The sequence below is a fragment of the Sus scrofa genome, chromosome 8, assembly GCF_000003025.6.
Source record: "Sus scrofa isolate TJ Tabasco breed Duroc chromosome 8, Sscrofa11.1, whole genome shotgun sequence".
NCBI lineage: Eukaryota > Metazoa > Chordata > Mammalia > Artiodactyla > Suidae > Sus > Sus scrofa.
Genome location: NC_010450.4, coordinates 58,538,967 through 58,563,219, shown reverse-complemented (window position 1 = coordinate 58,563,219; position 24,253 = coordinate 58,538,967). Strand labels below are relative to the sequence as shown.

At 34.3% G+C, this 24,253-nt stretch overlaps 1 long non-coding RNA gene across 1 annotated transcript in view; it reads left to right on the top strand.

Moving 5' to 3' along the window:
* The window catches only part of LOC110262011, a 29,443-nt gene extending 15,375 nt beyond the window's left edge, over positions 1–14,068 (top strand). Inside the window, exons 2-3 of the long non-coding RNA XR_002346494.1 lie at positions 10,421–10,490; positions 13,687–14,068. This is a non-coding gene — a long non-coding RNA (uncharacterized LOC110262011). The remainder of the gene's footprint in view (positions 1–10,420; positions 10,491–13,686) is intronic.

The window sequence follows — 24,253 nt, the reverse complement described above, 5'->3', positions numbered from 1 at the left end:
CTACCAACTAATTAAGAAAAATCAAATATGTTTAATGAAATTAAAATCTTAACTTTATTGTATACTTCCAGGTTTTCTTTCAATACCTAAGATTTAAAATCATCTTATGTTTCTTTAATGATCTCTAAAAATGAAGGAAATAAACATATGCCATGATAGAATTTGCTCTCAGTTGATATTTGCAGCCATGAAATGGAAATATTCGACTTTTTATTATGTTTTCTAGGAATGTTTGTGGTAAAATAAAAGAGGTAGCATTCTGTTGGAGAGAAAACACTCGCCATGACACTATTTATTTGTGTGTTTGTTCATTTGTTTTTGTTAGTGTTGTGATTGCCTAGATAAACATATGGTAACCAGTTTCTTCAGACTTTCAGAGTATTTACTCTGTAGATGTGAACAAGGCCTTACTGCAGAGAGTTTCTGAACACTGAGTCAAGAAATATGAAGTTTTCATTATTTTAACATTTCCTTCTTTCTAACTTTTAAAGGGATTTAGTTAATAATCTTGTATATGCATCTGCCATTCTCTTGCTGCCCACAAAGTTTTTTTTTTTTTTTTTTTTTTTTTAAGTGCTTTTCAGGATAGAATCCAGAATTATTTTGTTACAGCTGAAATCATTCATTTAACTGGAAATCTGTAGGCTGGTTGTCAGAAAAGATATATGGTTAAAAAATATGTAAACAAAAGTCATCAATATTAACACAAACTCTATTTGGGGCAAAATCCTAAGTAACGGATATATAATCTTTCCTATAGAGTTAGCTCCCCCTTGTTCTGCAGTTCCACGGAGCATGCTAGTTTTTTTCCCAGGGTTGCAGTTGTCCATTTGCCAGCAAGATTCCCTTTAGACCATTCCTCTAGGTCATAAGCTGTGTGTCGTACTTTGTAGATGCCCCAGTGCCTGGATAGTGGATGATTGAATGAATAAAGATAAGAACACATGAATAAATAATACCAGTAAGAAAAATTTGACATCTAACTTAGGGCACATGATTCTTCAAGTGTAAAAAAATACATTTATAATGTTAATGTTTTTTAAGTTATTAGGCAAGTAGTAAAATGTATTGTTTGTATTTTGGGTTTTTTTTAGTAATACTGAGTTGTACGAGATGAGAGGAATTAATATTTGCTGACTGCTTTGTTAGTTAGGCTTCTTGGATAGAGAGTAAACAGATCTAGCTAGTCAAAGAAGGAGCAGCTAGAGGGAGATAGAAGGATACTAATAATCAAATCTTATTAGTTAGAGTTTGAATTTTAACCACAGAAACCTATTTGGCTTGTGCATTCAATAAATCTGAAAATTGGCTTTCTGCGGTATCCACTTTGGAATTTTTTTTTTTTTTAAAGTAATCTCTATTATATGTAGCAGGTCGCAAGGCAGCCTACATTCTTTTATCTATTTCTTGTCAGATAACTTGAAACATGAACTTATTCTAACTTCTGTTTAAAGTGTCCAAATTGAAAATAAGCTGACTTCTAAGATTAACCTAAAACCAATTCCCAAGATTAAGCTCTATTTAGTGAATTTCATAACTATCGTCATGCTGGATAACTCAACTTTCCTTCACCTACTATGTAATATATTCTCATGGCAGTAATCTGTCATTAAAGGGCTACATTAGAGGATATCTGGTGTGAAACACACTGGGGAAAATTTAAAAAAATATAAATGCTAAAGAACTGTTGCTGAAACTTTTATCCTTTGAATTCTTCATGGAATGATGCATAGTAATTTTTGAAGCCTATTGAGCATAATCCAAGGCCAATTTTATTTATAAACAGATTTTTAATAAGTTAATGCCATGTAACAATTGGTATATATTCATGGGCTTTGATGCTAGAACAATTAATTTCAAATCTTGGCTTTGTTGTATGCACATTATTTGATCTTGAGCAGATTACTATAGTTTCTCTAAAATAATCCCAATTTATCTGTAAGAGAAGGACAATTATGCTTAAATCATGTAGTTGTCATGAGACTTATTCAAGAAAAAATATTTCAAATGCCTACCACAATGCCTGGCACCCACATCAATCTGTAGAGACTTTAAATCCTTGGCCTATATCATGCACCTGATATGTTAAGCTTTTAGCCCATGTCAGATAATAAAGCCCCCTTCTGTCTCGATAGGTTGTTTTCCACTACTTTCCACTGGCTTATCTAACATATGAATTTGAAAAATTAACAAACCTGAAAAACAAATTTAGGCAAGTTCTCCATCTCTTAGCAACAGGATTTTTTTTTCTTGCCATTTCAGGTTATTACAGGTTATACAAGAATGATAAATAATGTTTGTCTTTAAAAAAGAATGAGAGTTTTCAGCAGCTGACCTACTCTAGTAGTTGTTTGTAACTTCCACTTGAATTTTATTTTTCTGATTCTTAAATTATTATTGACCAAGTATAAAGGCAATTATCAAATGTAATTGTGTCCTCTTAGAAGGAACACTTTAAAATGTTCCTTTTAAAGAAAGAATCACAATTTAAAATCCTCAGATGACTTCACTCTGTCTCTTCTATTTAATGGGAAGGGGGTTATTTTCCCTTCTTAAATAATTTTGTTCAGTATTTCAATTTGTTCAGTATTTTCTGGGAAGAAATTGTTGGGAGTTCAGGATGAGAGAAAGCATAGAAGCTATGCCAAGTTCCCAGATTGCAAACACCACCAGGAATTAAAGAAAAAGAAAGGATGCACCAGTGTTACCTTTTATTCATTTCAAATATTCCATAATAAGATATAGGGAAATAATAACTATTTTCCATCTCAGGTTCTAATTCTCAATAACTATAGAATTATACTTGTCCTAATCGGAGTTTGGTCCTATAGTTGGATGGGTATATTTTTCTTATGTCTTTTTGATCACGAAAAACATTGGCTTCTAGTAAATTTGAGGACTCAAAGGATTCAATTACCATACCAACAGTAAGAGAAAATAAAGGATAATACAGCTCACCTATTATTATAGGAGAGAGATTACTTGTATATTGCAGTGTAAGTCAGACCAACCAATGTTTGCTAAAGAAATAATAACTTGATTTACATTAGGACAGATAGGAGACCTAAATGGTATGAACACAAGGAATGGACTTGTCATCTAACATCAAAGGACTTTTCTTTTGAAAATATTAAGTTGTAATCAAGAATTTTTTACTTTACCATTTCTATTATATATGAATTTATGAGTACATACATTTTCATTGAAAGAAAATAAGGACAAATGAAAGGATAAAAACATTAAATATAATATTCCCATTAATAATTTTCAATAATTGATTTACAGTTAATATCACTGGGGCCTAATAAAGCCACAGATTTTCAACGTGTCATTGTTACTGCCAATATGCTAAAGATTCTTGGAGATTGCACATTCCGTACTCATTCTTAAGATTTTGTTGATAAGGTTTATTGTCTTCATTATTTCTGTCAACATTTTTTCTAACTCCATTAATTTACATAAAGCCTTGTTTTTTGACTACAGAGAATACACAGAATCTTTGGTCGATAATCTGTTATGTCTGACTGCAATTGTTCACCTTATAGAAATGTGACCAATTTTCGAGGTGCCTGAAAGATCACTAAGAAGCAAAGCAAGCTCAGTGTATTAGACCACAAGAACAGCTGGTTATATATGAAGGTGATCTTGTTTCCCAGCACAATTTTGTCCTAATTTATTAAATAATCTGCTAAAGAATCGTTGGGCTGCTCTGTTGGAATTATCCCTATGAACACGAAGCAGAGGTATGGAGTTCATGGCATTATCCCATGGGATAAACTGACGCTTTCTTCTGGAATCTCTCATTTTCCCCTAATATAGGAAATAGTATTTATAAGTAATATTTAATATTAGGCTCATTGTTCATTATTCTTAATGAAAAATAAATGAATATACACACAAGATCATTTAGATAGAAAAAGGGTTTGGATTAAATCTTGCCTAGACCTTGAAGAGAGGTCTTTCTTTCCTCTCTACTTCACAATATATTAATCCTAACTTTTGAGACTCTCGGATGAAATATAGTTAATAGCATTATTTCCTTTAACATGGACCTCTAAAGGGAGTGCGCAGGCTTCTCCCCCTTTCCACCTAGTGCCATACTGAAGGGAGGAGCTCTGCTGATTGAGGAATATAAAGAAGACTAAAGAAAACAGGTCATACATAAATATTTTTGATAGAAAGTGTGGCACATAATTCGTCTCTATAATTCTTTTGAATTTTGCCAAATTTAGATGCTGGGATATCAAGTCTTTCTCAAGTTTATTCCAATGTTGATATATATTCAATTGAAAAACTCTTCCCAGTGACTTATTTTGCATAAACAGAAAAAAAAAGATGTTTGTTCTAAAATTTATTTGGAGTCTCAGAGGATCCCAAATAGACAAAATAATCTTGAAAAAAATTTTGAAGTTTACAACAAGGTTATAATAATCAAAACAACATTACTTGCATAGAGGACAGACATTGGGATAGAATAGATAGCTCAGAGATAAACTCTTGCAAATGGTCAAGTGATTTTCAACAAGGATGCAAAGAGTTTCAATGGGGAAAATAATACCATTTTTTAATAAATGGCTTTAAAAACTGTATATCCACATGTGAAAGAATGAAGTTGGATTCTTAACCTTACTCCATACACAAAAATTGATTCAAAATTGGATCAAAACTTTAAAAGAGTTAAACTCTTAGACGAAAACGTAGGATAAAAGCTTCATGATGATGAAAGTGGCAAAAGCTTCATGACACTGAAATGGGAAATGAATTCTTGGATATGTCACCAATGGAAAAAGATGGATGAACTGGGCTTCATCAAAATTAAAAACATTGTGTACCAAAGGAAATATCAACAGAGTACAAAGTCAATTGCAAATAAATAAGCAAGATTATTGCAGGAGAATAGTCATTTAAGTGGAAAAGTCAAATTGCACTTGATAGATCATCACCTTTGACTGTAGTGTTAAAATACCTCATTGGATGAACCCCACCTCCTTTATGGAAGATAATCAGCTTACTCAAACTTTGATTTAAATCTTAATTTCATCCCTCACGGCAACATCCAAACCAGTGATTGACCAAATATTCAGACACTGTGGCCTTGTCCAACTGATATATAAAATTAACCATCACTAGGCCACTGAATGAAATAGGACTGCTATAATGAATATGCAGTGTATTTCCCCAAAGCATAGTATATATATATTTTTTTGATATGACTGTCTCGTCAGTGAAGAAAGTAGTTTCTGCTTAAGAAAATGGGAGGCATGGATCTTATTCTAATGTTCTGAACAAGCACTGGCAAACTAGTTCTTGAGGGTCAAATTGTATTAGCTGTGTCTTTTGTAAATAAAGTTTTATTGGAGTAGCCACTTGCTTAAGAATTTTCCATAGTTGCTTTCATGTACAAATGCAGAGTTCAATAGTTGTCACACAGACTGAATGGCCCAAAGCCTAGAATACTTACAGAAAATATTTGCCAATCCTTGGTCTGGAAGCAAAACTTCCATGTATTACCTGAACTTCTAGAATTTAAAAATATGAATCAGATCAGGTCCAGGAGAAGTAAAACTATAATATTTGAAGATATTTTCATCAGGATTTCACTCTGTCAAGCAGTGGGAAATTACTTCAGTTGGTGCTAAAGTTATACTCTCAGTAATTTTGAGGTAATTATAGTGTGTGCTTGAATGAAATGGGCATGAGAATATCTTATTAACTTTACAAATTGCAACCAATGTTTTCAAGGGACTACTTTTGTATTTGAGATGTTATGTTCATTGCAAGAGCTTTACTAAATATTAAAAAAGCCAAATTTACTACTCTCAAGACTTGTAAAATATATCCTTGGAACAAACTACTGAATTATGCAAACTGAGTGGGTTTTAAAGTGTGACCAGATAGGCTGTTAGGAAATTAACTCTCAACTAGTTTTCCAGTTGGAGGCAACTTATGCTTTTTAATCACAAACTTGCCACATCCCACTATATTTTGTATGGAGAATAATGCATTGAATAATTTGGCTTCAAAGGCTAATGTGGTCATGAAAATTCAGTGTTTGTAGCCACTCAAACTAATTGTTCCATTGAAAATATAATGAAGAAGCTGTAAAGGAATTTCATAGATTTTTCAAAGTGCTGGAGCAATAAATGATCCCTTGTGGTTCTTCTGAAACATTATTTTCTGTGCTTCACAGCTCTTACTAACAGAATGAGAAATATCCAGGATGTATTTATGCATTAAAGGAATATGGACATTCCTGGCCAAGGCACAGATGGTGAGGATTAAAGCTCATTCCCAGGAATAGGATTCAATATATGAATACAGAGATGCTGATAAATGATTTAACAAGGAGAACTTAACTGCAGAGTGTGAAATCTTTCTAAGAAACACGTGAAGTTATTACAGTGTTGCAGGTGATTTCTTCAAATGTGCTTTCATAGATCTCTTTAAAGATAGATTACATTTATTTTCGAGATAGAAAAATTTTGAGCTGGTGCTTGTTTCATTTGGAAAGTAGTAGGCAAAATATTTGTGCCAATATTTATCAGGGAAAAATGAAATTACATTAAGATAAAAGGTTATATTATATCTGGTATTTTAGCTAAATTGCTGTCGTTGAAGGCAAGTATTAGTTCCCTCCATCAAATCAACCCAGCTTGACTAGAAACATTTTGTCTGTGTTCAAATCAGCAGCATTTTGGTGGCCATATTGATACTAAGGCATGAATTATGTTATTTTCTGTTTCCTAATGATTGCCAAAATTGCTGATCCTCGCATAAATAGCCTATTAAGTGTTTTTTTTTTATAAGCATATGTTACTTGCCAACTATGTCTTTAGGGCATTGGCTTTGCAAAGGAAGAATAATGCTTTGTGGTAGACATAATTCTGAGATGATCCCCAATGCCAAAAACCATTGAATACCCCTGGCATTGTATGTTATCAGGACTCAATAAGATGGGATATCACTTCCATAGTTAAATTATCTTATACATCATAAACAAAAAATACCCTGGCATTTTTAAAGAAGAAATGAAAGCTAAGTAGTAAAAAATAATAGTAATGTTTGGCAATTAATCCAGAAAATTAATTTTATTAATCCAGAAAAAATAAAGTAGTATAAAATTCATAACATAGTTTTATCATCAAACTAATTGAGCTATAATTTACAAAATAAATTGTTGGGACCAGCTTCTGATAAAGAATTGAAGATAAGTTTTAAAAAAATGTCATGTTCCATGAGTGAAGATAAAATAAAACAAACTGTTTAGTTACAGAGTGTCAGTTGTCATATCCCTGTCATCAATACAACTTAAATAAAATGAATTAATAAGAAGCAAACTTATAGTTTAAATTTTATACATCAACATGCATAGTGTTCAAAGTGTGAAAATGTACCTTAAATATGGATAATTTCATTTAACTCATGGCTTTTTATTTATTGACATTGCAGAAGATCAAATAGTTGTGAATATAAAACCATTTTTAATTGCCTATGTATTATTTTAATATATATTTTATGGTAAGTTTTTATTGTATATTTTGAAATGTAATTTTCACAGTAAAATTTGGGATTTATAATTTGAGTATACCTTTTGAAACTTCATTTTCTAGTTGTTATTTTTGTGTGTGTGCTCTTGTATGTTTTAAAAAAAAGTCAATTCAGGAAAGATTGGTCGAAGAAATCAGGCATTTCTTCATGGATGATTTTTTGAGAACAATATCCTAGCCTTAGACATGATTTTTTTAAAGTTATATACATAATATAGAATTTAAGTAAATAAATATTTATATATAAGATTTAAGCCCTATCTGGATAGGACTCTTAATATAGGGCTAGGTCAAGAACTGTGATAGGACTGAAGTGCTAATGGTGGGGCCATTCATAGATTCAGCTGTAAAAACAAAGTAGTAGAGGCATGAGTTACAATTTGATATTTATTACAAATAACTAAAAAGGAAGATAAGAGTAATGGAAAACAGGAGAAATACACATCTAAAAATATATTCAGGAAGTTCCTGTTGTGGCACAGGGGAAATTAATTCAATTAGTATCCATGAGAATACGGGTTTGATTTCTGGCCTTGCTCAGTGGGTTAAGGATCTAGTGTTGCTGTGAGCTGTGTTGTAGTTCGCCGATGTGGCTCAGATCCTGCATTGCTATATCTGTGGTGTAGGTCAGCAGTTGTAGCTCTGATTCAACTCCTAGCCTGTGAACTTCCATATGCCACAGTGTGGCCCTAAAAAGCATGCAAAATATATGTGCGTGTGCGTATGTGTATATATGTATGTATATATAAGTATGTGCATATATGTATGTGTACTTATGTTTATGTATATGTGTGTGTGTGTATTCAAAAGCTATCTTAAATAAAATTTAGGAGTTCTCTTGTGACGCCAAGAGTTAAGGATCCAGCTTTGTCACTGCCGTGGCATGGGTTCAATTCCTGGCCGGGATTCTGCATGCTGTAGGTGCAGCTAAAAAAAAAATAATAAAGAGGAATAAATTTAAAAAAGCAGGGAGGAGGATGGACTGGGAATTTGGGGTTAGTAGATGCAAACTATTGCCATTTAGAATGGATAAGCAATTAAGTCCTACTATACAGCACAGGGAACTATGTCCAGTCTCCTGGGATAGATCAAAATGGAAATTCTTAATATTAAAGAACATACATATACCTATGACTGAGTCACTTCACCGTACAGCAGAAATTGGCACAACGTTGTAAATCAACTATACCTTAATAATTTTTTTAAAGCTATTTGAAACAAAATCTTAGGGAAAGAGACAGACGCAGCAGTGGAGCCCGAAGAGGGAGTTATTCACAGAAGGTGGGGATCAGGGTGTCAAACTTTGTCTTTTTGCAGAGATCCCCTTCCTTCCTCTGGCCAGTGCCTTCCTGCTCTGAGTCCAAAGCCAAGTCCCCTGTGGTAATGTTAGAGCTGCAGATGGATGGAGGGCACACTGGCTTCCTGGCACTCGGAGGCCGTAACAATTCAGGGTATCTGAGGAAACTGAGTTGCACAGGAATCTCCATTTTGGGTTCCCTCCTAAAGGGCCCTTTGCAAGGAGAAATTCATACTTATGCTTAAATACCAAAAAAGGCTTAAAGATATAAATCCAGACTATTCAATGACCTTTACTTGGCTTTTAGAAAAAACAGTGAATACATGAGCCGATTTGAGGATCACCGAAACACTGGCCACTCAGGAAGAAAAGAGACAGTTAGAAAATTCCTGGTGATCCTGTACCCTGAAGCCCAAGGGCCTCTGAAAAAAAGGCATCAAGGAAACAGAAAAGGAGAAACTGGTTTAGTTGCTAGACATTAAAGATGCACATTGCTTAGAATGCCCTAAAAATTTAAGTCTTCATTGTTTGTTAAAGAATTATTTTGGCATTCACTGGTGGCTCAGCGAGTTAAGGATCCAGTATTGACACTGCAGAAGCTCAGGTTGCTGCTGTGGCACAGGTTCAATCCCTGGCCTGGGAATCTCTGCATGCCATTGGAGAGATTCCAAAAAAAAAAAATTGTTTTAATGAAAACAACAGTCTTAAAGGACACTACAGAACTTACCAAGCTGGAGTTGTGATGGCAATATCCTATGAAAATGGGAGGAGGGCAGTTAGAACGCCACAGTTTGTAGTCTATGCGAAGGATCAACATCCAATGTGAAATTTAGAAGTAAAAAGATTATCTCATTAGAAATTTGCCTCAGATTTTGCATGTGAACCTGCAGCTGCTGGAAGCCCTGGAGCGAGTTTGACTCCAGGAAAGTTTTTTGTCTTCTCCCTTTGTCTGCCTGGCAGAATAAGGGGTCATCCAGCCTGTGCAGTTCACCAATGCTTTCCTTGCATGTGAAGCTCAAGGGAAAAACCAGTAATCACAGTCTGGCCAAAAATCAAATCAGATGGCAAATGCTACAGATGAATTTGGTCCAAGGGAACAGACAGCCAAGAAGAGTCAAAGGAATGGCCTAGAATTAGAAGTAAGGAATAAAAGAAAGTAAGAAAGTACAATGTTAATAAGAAAATAGCAATGACAACAACATCTAGCATAAGGTTGATTACTTGTTCATGGAGGTCTCATTGTGTTAAGAACCCAACATGTTGTCCCTGAGGGTACATGTTAAATCCCCCGGCCTTGCTCAGTAGGTTAAAGATCCAGTGTTGGCGCAAGCCACACTGTAGGTTGAAAATGTGGCTCAGACCCTGTGCGGATGTGGCTGTGGCTGTGGTAGAGGCCAGCAGCTGCAGCTCCAATTTGATCCCTGGCCTGGGAACTTCCATATGCCTCAGGTGCAGCCCTAAAAAGAAAAATCGCTTACTATTTTAGGCACTGTCCTAGGCACTTTGTGTATTCATTCAATTCTTTCCAGATATTTAAGTGATGGGGCTTATTATTTCTATTTCTGTTTGTTTATAGATACAGAGACCCAGGGACACTGAGGATAAAAACATGTTCATAGTGAGAGAGGGAAAGAACTAATGTGATGGTGAGTTCAAGATATTTACTATGATTATGCTTGTAAATGTGTCTAGGTTCACTTAAAAGGGTAAACAATGAAGCAGTAGACCAGCTATTTGGATTCAGTTTGTAGACATGTTTGAACAGCATACTAAGTAGTTTGGATTTTATTATGTTTCTCTGCTCAATTATTTCTATAATTTTTTAATAAGAAATGAAGAATGGTCTAATAATTAGAGTTTTTAAAATGCATTAGTCACCATAAGAATTCACGATTACTGCATTGTTGAACATGCTTATGCAGAGTCTGAAACTCTGTCAAAGGTTGCTGTAGAGGAGAACTCTACATTGCCTAAGATTTTCTTAAGTGTCACCTTCAAGTCAGAAATCCTAAAATCCACTCTTCTCCAAGGTACTGTCTCTCAAACAGATATTCTTCCAATTAAATATATGACTGATTACAAATTATTAAAATTCTCATCCTGGAGTTCCCGTTGTGGTTCAGTGGTAATGAACCTGACTGAGATCCATAAGGATGAAAGTTCAATGCATTAAGGAACCAGCATTGCTGTGAGCTGTGGTATGGTTGCAGATGCAGCTCTGATTCAACCCCTAGCCTGTGAACTTCCATATACCATGGGTGTGGCCCTAAAAAGCAAAAAGCAAAACAAAAAACCTATCCTATATTGTAATCTAAATTGCTATGTGGAATTTTACTCATAATTTAGAATAAAAGTCTAAATTATGAGATACCCTCCCAACCTTTAATGTATTTTCAATTTGCTCTAAGGAACCCCTGCCTAGGAAAGGAATAATTGCATTGAACACCAATTATGTATTTGTAAAGGGATGTGAGAGGCACTCTTCATTGTGCTTTTTCTTCTAATCCAGCTGACCATTGCTGATTGTTAAAAGTTCTGTATAAATTGAAAACTCTTTTCATATCTAGTTTTTAAAACTAGTATGAAACTATTTTGTATGTTTACAAAACATTGCCATCACTGAGATGGCAACCAGAATAGAGGAAGCATAAATTTAGCTTTTCTGTGGGTATTAAGCAGACTTAATGTTAGCAGGAGAGTATTAAATATCAAGTTTAAAGTTTGCTATGCCTGAGAATGAAGAAGTAGGTGGTATTGTTTTACTTCGTTTTGGTTTTGTTTTTGTTTTGTTTTAGTAGGAAGTTGTCAACCATCTTAGGGAATGTTGGAAAATTTTAAATGGAGTTATAGATTTGCAATGTATCTGTGTCCAGATGATTATTAAGAGAATAGAAGTGAGCTTTCCCAGGAGAAGACTGCAGAGTGAGCTGTGACCTGGGAGGGAGCATGAGATCTGGGGCATGGTGGGGAACGGGGTTAGTGTAACTAGGTTCTTCCTCTGCTGGAGAAAGACTCAGTTATCTCATGGGATCCTGGGGGTTAGGAGATAAGCCTCTTTGTTCCAAATGTGGTCACAGACTTAATGGGATTTGAAATTAAACAGGCCCAGGCTAAATTTAGTTTTACCATTGCAGTATATGCAGGTTCACACCACTTATTCTTACGTCAATCTGTTGCTCTTTTCTGAGCAATTACCAGTTCTCAAATTACCCTCCAGTCCTTGTTGCTTTCACACACTTCGTCTGCTTCCCATACAGGCTAACAGGCTATTTAAAATGATAACTTAGATTTTGTCATCAATCATTCTTAAACACTCCCAATAAAGCCCAAAGCTCTTAGGGTGTACAGACTCTCCATGCTCTGCACTCTTCCCCCCAGCCTGCCTCTGCACTCCAGTGACCTCCTCTTCTGCTATTCTCACTTTCTTATCTCTCACTGTATCAGCCACACTGTGCTCCTTTGTTGTTCCTTATACTGTTCAAGCATATCCCTGATCTGCTCTTTTGTGACTTGTTTTCTGCCATTAAAGAAATCTCTCCTCATTTATATTAGGTTTTGCCTCAAATCTTAATATAATAAGCAGTAGGCCCATCTATTGATCACCTTCTAAGACATTTATCTGTTTAGCATTCTCAATATTATGTCTTCACTTGATATGGTACATATTTACCAAAGAAGACATGCAGGTCACTAATAGGCATCTGAAAAAATACTTAACATTTCTAATTATTATATAAATGCAAATTGAAAACAATGAGATATTAAATCACAATAGTCAGAATGGTGAACATCAAAAAGTTTACAAATAATAAATCTGAAGAGGATAAAGAGAAAGAGGAACTCTCCTACACTGTTGGTGGGAATATAAATTGGTTCAGTCACTATGGAAAATAGTATGGAGAGTCCTTAAAAACATAAAAATAGAACAATCATATGATCCTACAATCCCACTCCTGGTCACATACCCAGAGAAAACCACAATTTGAAAAGATACATGCACTCCAACATTCATTACATCACTATTTACAATAGCTGAGACATGGAAAAAAATGTCTGTCATCAGAGGAATGGATAAAGAAGCTGTGGATATACATGGAATGTTATTTAGCCGTAAAAAAATAATGAAATAATGCCATTTGCAGGAACATGCATATACCTAGAGATTATCATACTAAGTAAGTCAGAGACAAATATAGGTATTGTTTACATGTGCAATATAATAATGATACAAATGAACTTATATACAATACAGAAATAGACCTACTGACATAGAAAACAAACTTGTATTTCCAAAGGGGAGGGAGGAGATAAATTTGGAGTTTAAGATTAAAATATACATACTACTATATATAAACTAGATAACAAATAAGGATCTACTATATAGCACAGGGAACTATACTAATTACTTTATAATAACCTATAAAAGAAGAGTCTGAAAAAATGTATATGTACATGTAACTGAATCAATTTGCTGTACATCTGAAACTCAACAACATTGTCAATCAAATATATTTCAATAAAAATTAAAAAAACATTATAAGTCAACTACACTTCAATAAAATTGCATTATAATTACAAAAAGAAATCACTACCCAGAACTATTTGAGAAAGCCCCCCAAAAGTTGTTCCCTTTTACTATGACTTGTATTTTTAAGTTTGCATTTTCAGGTACTATATCCACAACTTACTAGTTATGTCAGTTTGGGGGAAAAATAAATTTTCTAATAATAATGATATAATTGTTTTGCTTTGATATAAAATTTTAAATAAACATCTATATTTTTATGGTAAAAATTTAAATATTCCACCATGCTTACCATTTCCTATTTTTTCAATATCTAGGACCACTGGATAGAATTTCAAATGACAGAAATTGCTTAAAAGAATAAATATAATTGAACCTAAAATAATATTTAAGATATTCTACCACTGAACTGTATTGAAGAGGAAAAGGAAATAAGAACATAATTAACTATTAATTAAATGTTTTATTTAATCCTCACATTAAGACTCTGAGGTTGATTGTATTGTTTTCATTTCATAAATGAGGAAAATTGGGCACAGAGACTGTAAGCTTAAACCATCTACATATTCAGGGCCAAGTCCAGGAATTGAACCCACATACACCTGGCTTGAAAGCCAGAGCTCTTGTTCCCAATCATTTTGTTACGTTGTGTTTAATGAAACTCTTTCAGTCATTTGAATGCAAGTTATCTGCCTCAAATATGTAATAGACATTATGCCTTGGTTTCCTTCAGGTATAAATAATTCAAATATACCCTGTTATTTAAGAGACTAGTTGTTCTTCATAATTTTTAAAAGTCATCAATAGGGTAGAATTCATATTTATTTAGAAATAAATATAGATACATATGTTTATTTTACATATAATTTAATATAAAATTAGAGTTATAATTCTTATAAGAAACAAACCAAGTCAATATATTTTTTCAAAAATATACTAATCTTTATGGATAGTTCCCTTTCTAAACTCATAAAAAAACACAATTAGAATTTAAACAAGATGTATATGATTAAGCAAAGAGTAGGAAAACAAATAAAGTTATGACTTAAGGCAGATAGATCTGTGAGCTCTGAAATGCATTAATTCCAGAAAAGTGAAGAGACCTTTAGACTTACAACAGTTTTACTCATTACCAGTTTCAGAATTTAAAGACAGATGTGTTAGAATGTGCCTTTGTTGGCAATATTTTTTTTGTTTTCTAATGTGAAAATATAACTCAATTGAATGTGTTGTCTTAATTATTTTCCTACGTGAGATAATTAAATTTTGTACAACATCTGTAGAGGTCACAAGCTCAAATATTTACAAATTGAGAAAATCAAAGTCAAAGTAGGCCACTTTCTTCCTTTCATCCATTGCTGAGAGAGATGTTTGTATAGTAGAATAATTTTCTATACTATAAGAAAAGCAGCAGGGCAAATGTGATGATGTAATACAAATTACCATCAGCCTTAGTTACTAGAACTACAATAAGGTCTGGTAGAGACTGGAAAATCAGAAGGTCTATGGCCTTTGGTAAATTAGGCAGACACTAACCAGCTCCTGTTGTTGATCCTGGTCTAACATTAGCAAAGTGTCTGACATTTCAAAATAATCTGGAAAACTATATTTAATATGAATTCTTCCAAGTTTTAAGCTCTTTAAATATGGGCTCAAACACTTAAGTGCCAAATGAAATAAATCTACAGACTAAATCTGTCATTTAGATCACTAGCATGAAACTTCTGAAATACCGGCTTTGATTTCAAACAGTCTGTCAGCTGTTTTTCAGAACAGAGGAGAAAATTCTGAAGTGCCATCAATCAAAATCCTGTTTGTAACTTAGCTGTCCAAGTTAGTCATTTATTTGTTTAATCTTATATTTGGTCAAAGGGTACACAGTGTCAGCTAAAGATGAGTAAGTTCTGGGAATCTAATAAATGACATGATTATAGTTAACAATACTATATTATATACTTAAAGCTAGAAACTAGATCTTAAAGATTCTCACCACAAAAAAGAAATTATAATTATGAGACATAATGGAGGTATTAGCCAATGCGTGGTGGTAATCATATTGCAATATACAAATATAGAAAATCAACACATTGTACACCTTAATATTATTCAAATTTACTTTTCAATTATATCTCAATAAAAAAATAGATATCTGTTATGATAGCTAAGCTATCTTCACCTTTGTCTATTCTTCATAGAAAAGCCACAGTGACCCCATCTGAGTACAAGGGAGATATTATCAATCTTCCGCCCAAAATCACTCATGACTTTCCATTTATAATAAAAGCCAGAACCTTCCAAGTTCCCAGATAATTTGTTCCCATTAGCTATCCAATTATGATCAAGCCTCTTATGGCTCCCACCCCCCTTTCTCTCAATTTTTTCTCCAATTCACTGGTTTCCTCAAAGTTTCTCCAGCACTTCAGAAAGGCTCTTCCTTGAGGACATTTACTATTTTATTTTCCTAGATTTCTGTTTTCATTTATGTCCTCTTGGGCAGTTCTCTCATTTTTCCATGTTTTCACTCAAATGACAGTCTTAAAATAAGGCCTTTCTTGGCTCCTCTATCTTTATGGTTAAAATGGCCACACTACCTAAAGTAGTACCCAGATATAATGCCATTCCTATCAAAATTCCAATGGAATTTTCCACAGAAGTAGAATAAGTTGTGCTAAATTGTGTGGAAACATAAAAGATCCTGAATAGCCAAAGCAATCTAGGGAAAGAAAAATAAAGCTGGAGGCATCATGCTCTCTAATTTAAAACTGTATTAAAAGCTATAGTAATTAAGAATTCCCTGGTGGCCTAGAGGTTAAGGATCTAGCATTGTCACTGCTGTGGCACGGGTTTGATCCCTGGCCCAGGGAACTTCCACATGCCATGGGCACAGCCAACTAAATAAATAAAATTTTAAAAAGCTATAGTAATTAAAACAGTATGGTATTAGCATAAAAACAGACACATGGATCAATGGAATAGAGAGTTCAGAAATAGAGCCACACATGCATGGTCAACAAAGAAGCCAAAAATATAGAATGGGGAAAGGACAGTCTCTTCACTAAATGGTGCTGGGAAACTGAAGAGGCACCTGCAAAGGAATAACAGCTGGACCATTATATTACACCACAGACAAAAATTAACTCATGAATTAAAGACTTGAATGGGAGGCCCCAAACCATAAAACTCCTAGAGGAAAACACAGGTGGTAAGCTTCTTGACATAGGCCTTAGCAATGATTTTTTGAAGCTAACACCAAGAGCAAAAGCAACAAAAACAAACAAGAGGGACTACATCAAACTAAAAAGCTTCTACACAGCAAAGGAAATGTGCAACAGAATAAAAAGTCAACCCACTAAAAGGAGAAAATATTTGCAAACAATGTATCTGATAAAGCACTTATAACCAAAACACATAAATAACTCCTACAACTCAATAGCAGAATAATAATCTGACTAAAAACATGCAGAGGGACTGAATAGACATTTTTTTCAAACAAAGCATACAGATGGCTAAGAGGTACATGGAAATATGTTCAATATCACTTATCATCAGAGAATTGCAAATCAAAACCACAAGGAGATATCATCTTACACTTAGTGTGGCTATTGTATAAAAGACAAGCAATAATGGAGTTCCTGTTGTGGTGCAGATTAAGGTTCTAGCATTGTCTCTGCAATGGTAAGGGTTTGATCCCTGGTCATGTGTAAAAAGGATCTGGTGTTGTCACAGCTGTGGCATAAGTCACAGCTGCAGCTTAGATTTGATCCTGGCCCAGGAACTTCCATATGCTTCAGGTGCAGCCATAAAATTGAAGAAAAAAAAAAAAACAGCAAATGCTGGTGAGGATGTGGAGAAAAGAGAATCTTGGTGTACTATGTTGGAAATGTAAGTTTGTGCAGCCACTAATAAAACAGTAGGCATATTTCTCAAAAATCTGAAAATATAACTACCATATGATCCAGCAGTTCTACTTCTGGGTATTTATCTGACAAAAAGTACAGTAATTCAAAAAGATATATGCACCCCCATGTTCACTGCAGCATATTTACAATAACCGATATATAGAAATAACCTAATTGTTTTTCAGTAGAGTAATAAACTGTGGTGCATACATGTACACAATGGAATAAAATTCAGCTATAAAAAAAGAATAAAATATTATTCTGCTATAAAAAAGGATTAAATCTTGCCAGTTATGACATAGATTGACTTTGAGGGAATAATGATAAATGAAATCAGGCAAAGAAAGGCAAATGATGCATAATTTAAAATGTCTAAATAAAATTGAAATTTTGAAATTTGAAAATAGACTTCAAGTAATTCTTAGCAAATATGACTCCAGAATATCATGGAAGTAATTGAACAAAATGCCTTTTAAAAAAATGTTTACAGTTTGACAAATACATCAGTTTCTGAATCACTAGGAAGAATCTTGAACTTAAGTAGAGGTAACTGTCATTGATACAAAATTCAGTTACAAACCATAATTTCTGAATTGTCTATGAATTTTATGTTGTAACATCGCAACTAAAATTCATTCACCAATAAAATTTTGCATTGTATCTGTCAGGGTTAGTTAGGAGGTACTGTGGTTTCAAACAAATAAAATTCCTAGCTGCTAAACATGTTAATCCTTTATTTTTATTCATGCTGAATATGAAGAGTGGGGCTGGAGGGCCAAAGAGGCTCTTCTCACTATAATCCCTCAGGGTTGTGGAGTAAGAGATATATTTATTTCAGTATAAATGACATATATATTTAGGTATATGCTTTCAATATCAACTAGACAGAGGGAAGGAAAGGACCAGGTACATTTACTTCTTTGCAGTTTCTATGTAGAAGTGAGACTCATATTCATTAACTATTGCAGCAGTAGAGATATGCCTAAGTTTCTATGTTATGATCCCTATTCTTTGATGGAAGAGAACAGGGAGGAGGAGGATGAAAACATGTCAATATGTTTGAATAACACTAAATGACTATGCAAGGGCATTTACCATGTGAAATAAATTTTTGGCTGTAGATAACTCTAGTGAAAATAGAATTATGGAAAATATCTTAAAGAAAATCGTTCAACTTTTGAAAGATCATTGTTAACTCTCACTAAACAAATGCCCCAAGAAACACATCATTATATAATAATAATGATAAAGTTGAGTGAGCTTGCTGCAGCAAACACCTCAAAGCAAGCATGGGACATCACGTAAGAGAGAATAAGAGATGTAGAAAGGGCTTGTTGGCTTAACAGGATCTGCTCTTGGGTTGGAAAGGATGACAAGTTTTCAAGGTAGTAGGGGCTACTTTTTGAGTGAACACTGTCAGGACAAGAGTTGGCAAGACTGGAGGAAGCAGCTTGACCACTGTCAGCTGCGCGGCTGTGTTGTCTTGCCTGGAGTTCAGTTCAGCTCATATCATGGTCTAACTGAAGCATTTCTTGTATTCTGTAAGCATTATTGATGCGTGGTTGAGAACATTCTGTCCTGGTTGCCAGCAGAACCATTTCTGCTTTTCACAGAATTAGCAGTTGAGAGTTTATTATTTTAAATAAAACTTAGTCATCATGAGAGCCCAAAAAATAAATGTTATTTTAAAATGTTGCTAATAGGTGACAGTGGACAGATGTGGTCTTGGGTTCAAAGCCTTGACTGTATCTTGGTTCATTGCTTAGGCTAGTGATAAATAATTAAAAAATATAGACTTGGACTGAACAAGTGCAGGCTGGTAAAAATGAACAGACCTGAGAATCAAGGACAGTTAAAGACTTGATACAAATGAATTATACAAATTCAGCAACCATTTTAACAATCTCTCTTCAGTTTCTCTCTTGTAAAACCGAATGTTAGTAATTAATTCTACGACATCCACTTAGAAGTCAATGAGTGTTACAATCTTAAAAACACATAAATTAAAAGTTTTCTCAAAGTGCAAGATTGGTCTTTCTTGCCTTCTCTAAAGAGTCTGTGATTCAGTCAATAAATTCCCTGATATTTAAGGTAAAATGTTAGCCTGATCAGATATTATATGCATAAAAATTCCAGGCCATGTCTCTAAAATAATATCAACAAAAACCTCCATGTCAGAAGTGTGCTTTTTACCTTTTGGTCTCTTTTGCCTTTTTCCACCAAACCCTACCCACACCTTTGGCAACCATCAATCTGTTCCCTGTATCTATGAGGTTTTTTTTTCTTTTCCTTTGATAAAAAGGTAAAAACTTCAAATTATAAGATAAATAAGTTCTGGAGAGGTAATGTACAGCATTATCACTATAAATAATAATACTACATTGCATTATTAAAAGTTACTTTTGATAATAGATCTTAAAAGTTTTCACTGCAAGAAAAATATGCTTATAACTATATAAGGAGGTTGATGTTAACTAAACTTCTTGTGGTGATCATTTTACAATATACACTAATATCAAACCATTACTTTGTACAGTTTGGACGAGTTCAATATCACATGTTAACTATATCTCATTATAACTGGATTGTTTTTGAAAAAAGAAGTGTGTTCTTTTGTAATGTCAATTTGTAACTAAAAAATTTTTGGCATTCTTATCAGGTGTAAAGGGTTATTTCCCTATTTCTAAATCCATCTGAATAGCCTGAAAATAAACACACAGGTACACATACATCTACACAGATATACATATTCATGGTGTCACTATGGAGAAGGATAAAAATTATTTATGAAGAAAATTATACAATAAAAGTAAAATATATTAAGAATAGAAATGTTTATAAGATGTGGCGTGAGCTAAGTATAGAAACTACTAAGCATAGAAACTATCATATTTAATATTATTTCTACATGAAATAAGAGATGCATTTTTAATCAAATAAAACAAGCTTAACTAAAATCTCTTGAAATTATTTTATGTTAATTTGGACATTTATAATGTGAAAAAGTGTGGGTGCATCCTTTGCAGAGACAAGGTTTTGATAGGCATGATTTATTTTTTGTAAATTGATAATAATTATATCTCAAAAAATTAAAATATTTATAGAAAACCTCTAATTAATATTACCCATTTCCACTTTTAGAACAGTTTTTTCCCCTAAAAGGAATTACTTGAGTGATAGTTGTATTTAAAACTTAAAAAACTAGTTCCACATCTGAAAAGCAGGAAGCATAATTATAATAATCCATTCTTGAAAATAACATAAATTACCAAAGAAATGTTATGAAATCTTTACATACATACTAAAATGCTAAGACATAGTCACAATCTCATACTAAAAAATTAGAACATTATCTGCCAGGTAAACTACTGTTTGAGTCCAATTAAAAGAGGATGCCTAACATTTGAGCAGACAAGGCCATCATTTAATAATATGCATAGATAGAGGGAGAACCAGGCTAAAAGCATAATTTTTTTTTGGTCACACCTGTGGCATCCTGGTCCAGGGGTTGAACTCATGCCACAGCAGCAATCATTCCATAGATCGAATTCATTTTCACTTCAGTGATAATGATGGGTCCTTAACCTGCCGTGACATGAGGGAACTCCCTAAAGCATAATTTTTAAAAATCTATTTTCTCACAGTAATTTCATTAGGATAATTTACCTCAAAATTAACATAGAAAGTGGGCAATTTAATATACATCTGAGCAGTTCAATCAAAATATAACTTTAAGACACTCTGGTACATTGCTAAGATTTGTGCTAAGACTAGGAAAAGGCTACATATAGAGAAGAGAAGGGGGTCTCATGAGAAAACCAGGCATTATGTCAACATTTAATATGGAGAATTAAGTTTAGATGGACTTGACCTCATCCAAACTAAAGAAGAAAAAAGAAAAGGACACATGCAAATAAAATGCCGGGAACATAGATATTTTGCAAAAGTAAATAAAGAAAAATTGGAAAAGATTTACATTCATACTCTATAAGAAAAGAAACTCTGTACAAAAGAAAAAAAGATAGCACAGTTGGAGGTGATGAAATTGAGCCAAGCAAACTAAGGGAATAAATTAAGGAGAAATAACACAATTAGATACCATAAAGTGGAAATGAAGCAGAAAAGGGAGAATCAATAGTGTAGAAAGACAAATCAGTTCCATGAAGGACAAGCTTAAGAAAATCATGTACAATGTGAGGGAAAAGGGCAAAGAAAGTCAGTTAGTTTATAAAAAGACCACAATAACTAGAGCAGACAAGGAGATCCAAAATAGTGATATTCTAGTTTATCTGAGAAGATGGACAGAGGCAATGAAAGAGGAAGTATTCAAATAAAAAGAAGAAAATTTCAAGGAAGTAAAAGAAAACTTGAATCATTAACAAACTATTTGCATTTATTACTGGGAAAAATAAATTTGACAATGACAACTTGCATCACTGATCCCAATTCCCCATTCCTTCTTGGGTTCCAAGATGTTTTTTCATATGATTCTGTAGCGCTTTTCTCTGGAGGTGGTATTTGCCTAGCTGATGATGGGCTTAACTGTGAGACATGTTTGACCACATATAGATGTGAGGAAAGGCAGCACATAACCAGTAAGTTTTGCCTTAATAGACATCACACATTTCTTCTTGCTTCTCTTGAGTTTCTTCCATCCCCATGAGAAGATTGCCTGTGCCATGGTGTTCACACATCTAACTGGTCCCTTCCAATCCTCAGATTGCTCAAGGGTCCAGGAAGAAAACAAACTTGGAGGGTGGGGTATGGAGAGCAGCTAATTTCAACTGATGCCAGCCTGTATGCCAATCAACCTGGTTGCTAGGTTGATTTTTTTTTTAATCTGGGACTTTTAGGTGATCTCTTATATGGTATTTTTGTGGCAATAGTTGACATATGCACTGACCAACAAGAAAATCTCCTACTGATCCAATTAAATCCAACTTGAAGGAAATGAAGGCATGCACACTGGACATATGAAAAATCACTACCAACAAAACAAATACTTTGGGGGCAATGAATAAACTTGAAAATAAGACATTTGCCTTAAAAATTTTATTAAGCAAACTGATCTCAGTCTTCTAAGTAACACTGAGTGATTTCAAAATCTATAAGACAACAGCTGGAGAAATTTTAGGGCCGCACCTGCTGCATATGGAAGTACCCAGGATAGGGGTTGAATTGGAGCTACAGCTTCTGGCTTACATCACAGCTCGCAGAAACACTGGATCCCTAACCCACTGAGCAAGGCCAGGTATTGGACCCACATCCTCATGGATACTAAGTGGGTTTCTCACCGCTGAGCCACAATGGGAACTCCTTAAATCAGATATCTTAACCCCACTTTTTCAATACCACAGGGACTTATCTCATACTGAGATTTAAATCTGAGCTTCTTTTGGAGTTCCTACGGTGGCACAGTGGGTTAGTAATCTGACTACAGTGGCTTGGGTCACTGAGGAGGTGTTGGTTTGATCCCTGCCCAGCAGTGGGTTAAAGGATCTGGCATTGCTGCAGCTTTAGTGTAGGTCACAGCTGTGGCCCGGATACACCTCTGGCCCAGGAACTTCCATATGCTGCAGGTGTGACCATTAAAAAAAAAAAAAAAATCCTAGCTACTTTTACGTAAATGATGATCTGGCCCAAAGCTACATTTCCAACCTCTTACATCACCTCCTCCATCACGTAATTTTCTCTGCTCAGATTGGCCTCCATATTTTTCTTAGCAAAGCCAAGCGTTTTTAAAGGCTCAGAGTCCGCATTTGCTGTTTCCTCTGCTTAGGTACTTTCCTTCCTGATTCTACCTTGCTTGCTCCCAGGTGCCTTTACTAACCAGGCTTCCAAAAAATTGCCTTCATATTCCCTACATAGTATACTTAATATTTGTGTATCACTTACATATCTGTGCGTTTGTTTATTGGATCTCCAATGCAACAGAAGTTCTGCTAGGGTTGAGATAGTGACTGTGCTGTATATGCAGCATGAAAAACATGATTTGGGAAGGGTGGTATGAGAAGGCATAAGGAATTTATTAGTTTAGTTTTTATAAAAGGGGGTCACTACTCTGCTTAGTTTCTGAGGTTGATAAATCTGACATGCAGATTTAGTATATCCTCTGAATTAAAGCACCTCAAAATTATGAACACAGTTTAAAATATCCTAATTAAGGAGTTCCCATCGTGGTGCAGTGGTTAACGAATCCGACTAGGAACCATGAGGTAGTGGGTTCGATCCCTGGCCTTGCTCAGTGGGTTGAGGATCCGGCATTGCTGTGAACTGTGGTGTAGGTCACAGACACGGCTCGGATCCCGCATTGCTGTGGCTCTGGCGTAGGCCAGTGGCTAAGGCTCTGATTAGACCCCTAGCCTGGGAACCCCCCTATGCCGTGGGAAGTGGCCCCAGAAAAGGCAAAAAGACAAACAAAAAAAAATCCTAATTAAATATTAGAATTTGATCAAACTTGATTATTATGCCCTTTCTGATTAACAAATTTTCTGGAAGAAATTAAGATTAAATATTAGTTTTGAATTCTAAAATAGTGTTTTACTTAAGTTCTTATCTTTTCCTTCTTACTTAAAAGTCTAAAAACCAAAAATTCAAGTTAAAGTCTAAAATTCTCCTCAATTCATTTTTTTCTGGTGAGTTTCAAGTTCCTTCTCAGAGCTAATTTTCTTTATACAGCTGCAGCCTATGCTGTTTTGTCTGGTAAGTGGTCAAGTTTTCAGTCTCTGAATTGTATTGGTTCAACATTAAGACTTTAATGTGTCTATGCTTTTTAACTGCCAAGTTCAAGTGTACAATTTTGTGTGTTTTTCCAATGTCCACAGTCATTTAACCACTACTATAAACATAATGTTTTTCTTACTCCCCAAATCTCTGTTGCAGCACTTTTCAGTCACCCCCTGGACCCTGGCAACCACATAACTGCTTTCTATCATTCCGGTTTTGACTTTCCAGAATTTTGTATGAATGGAATGATACAGTATGT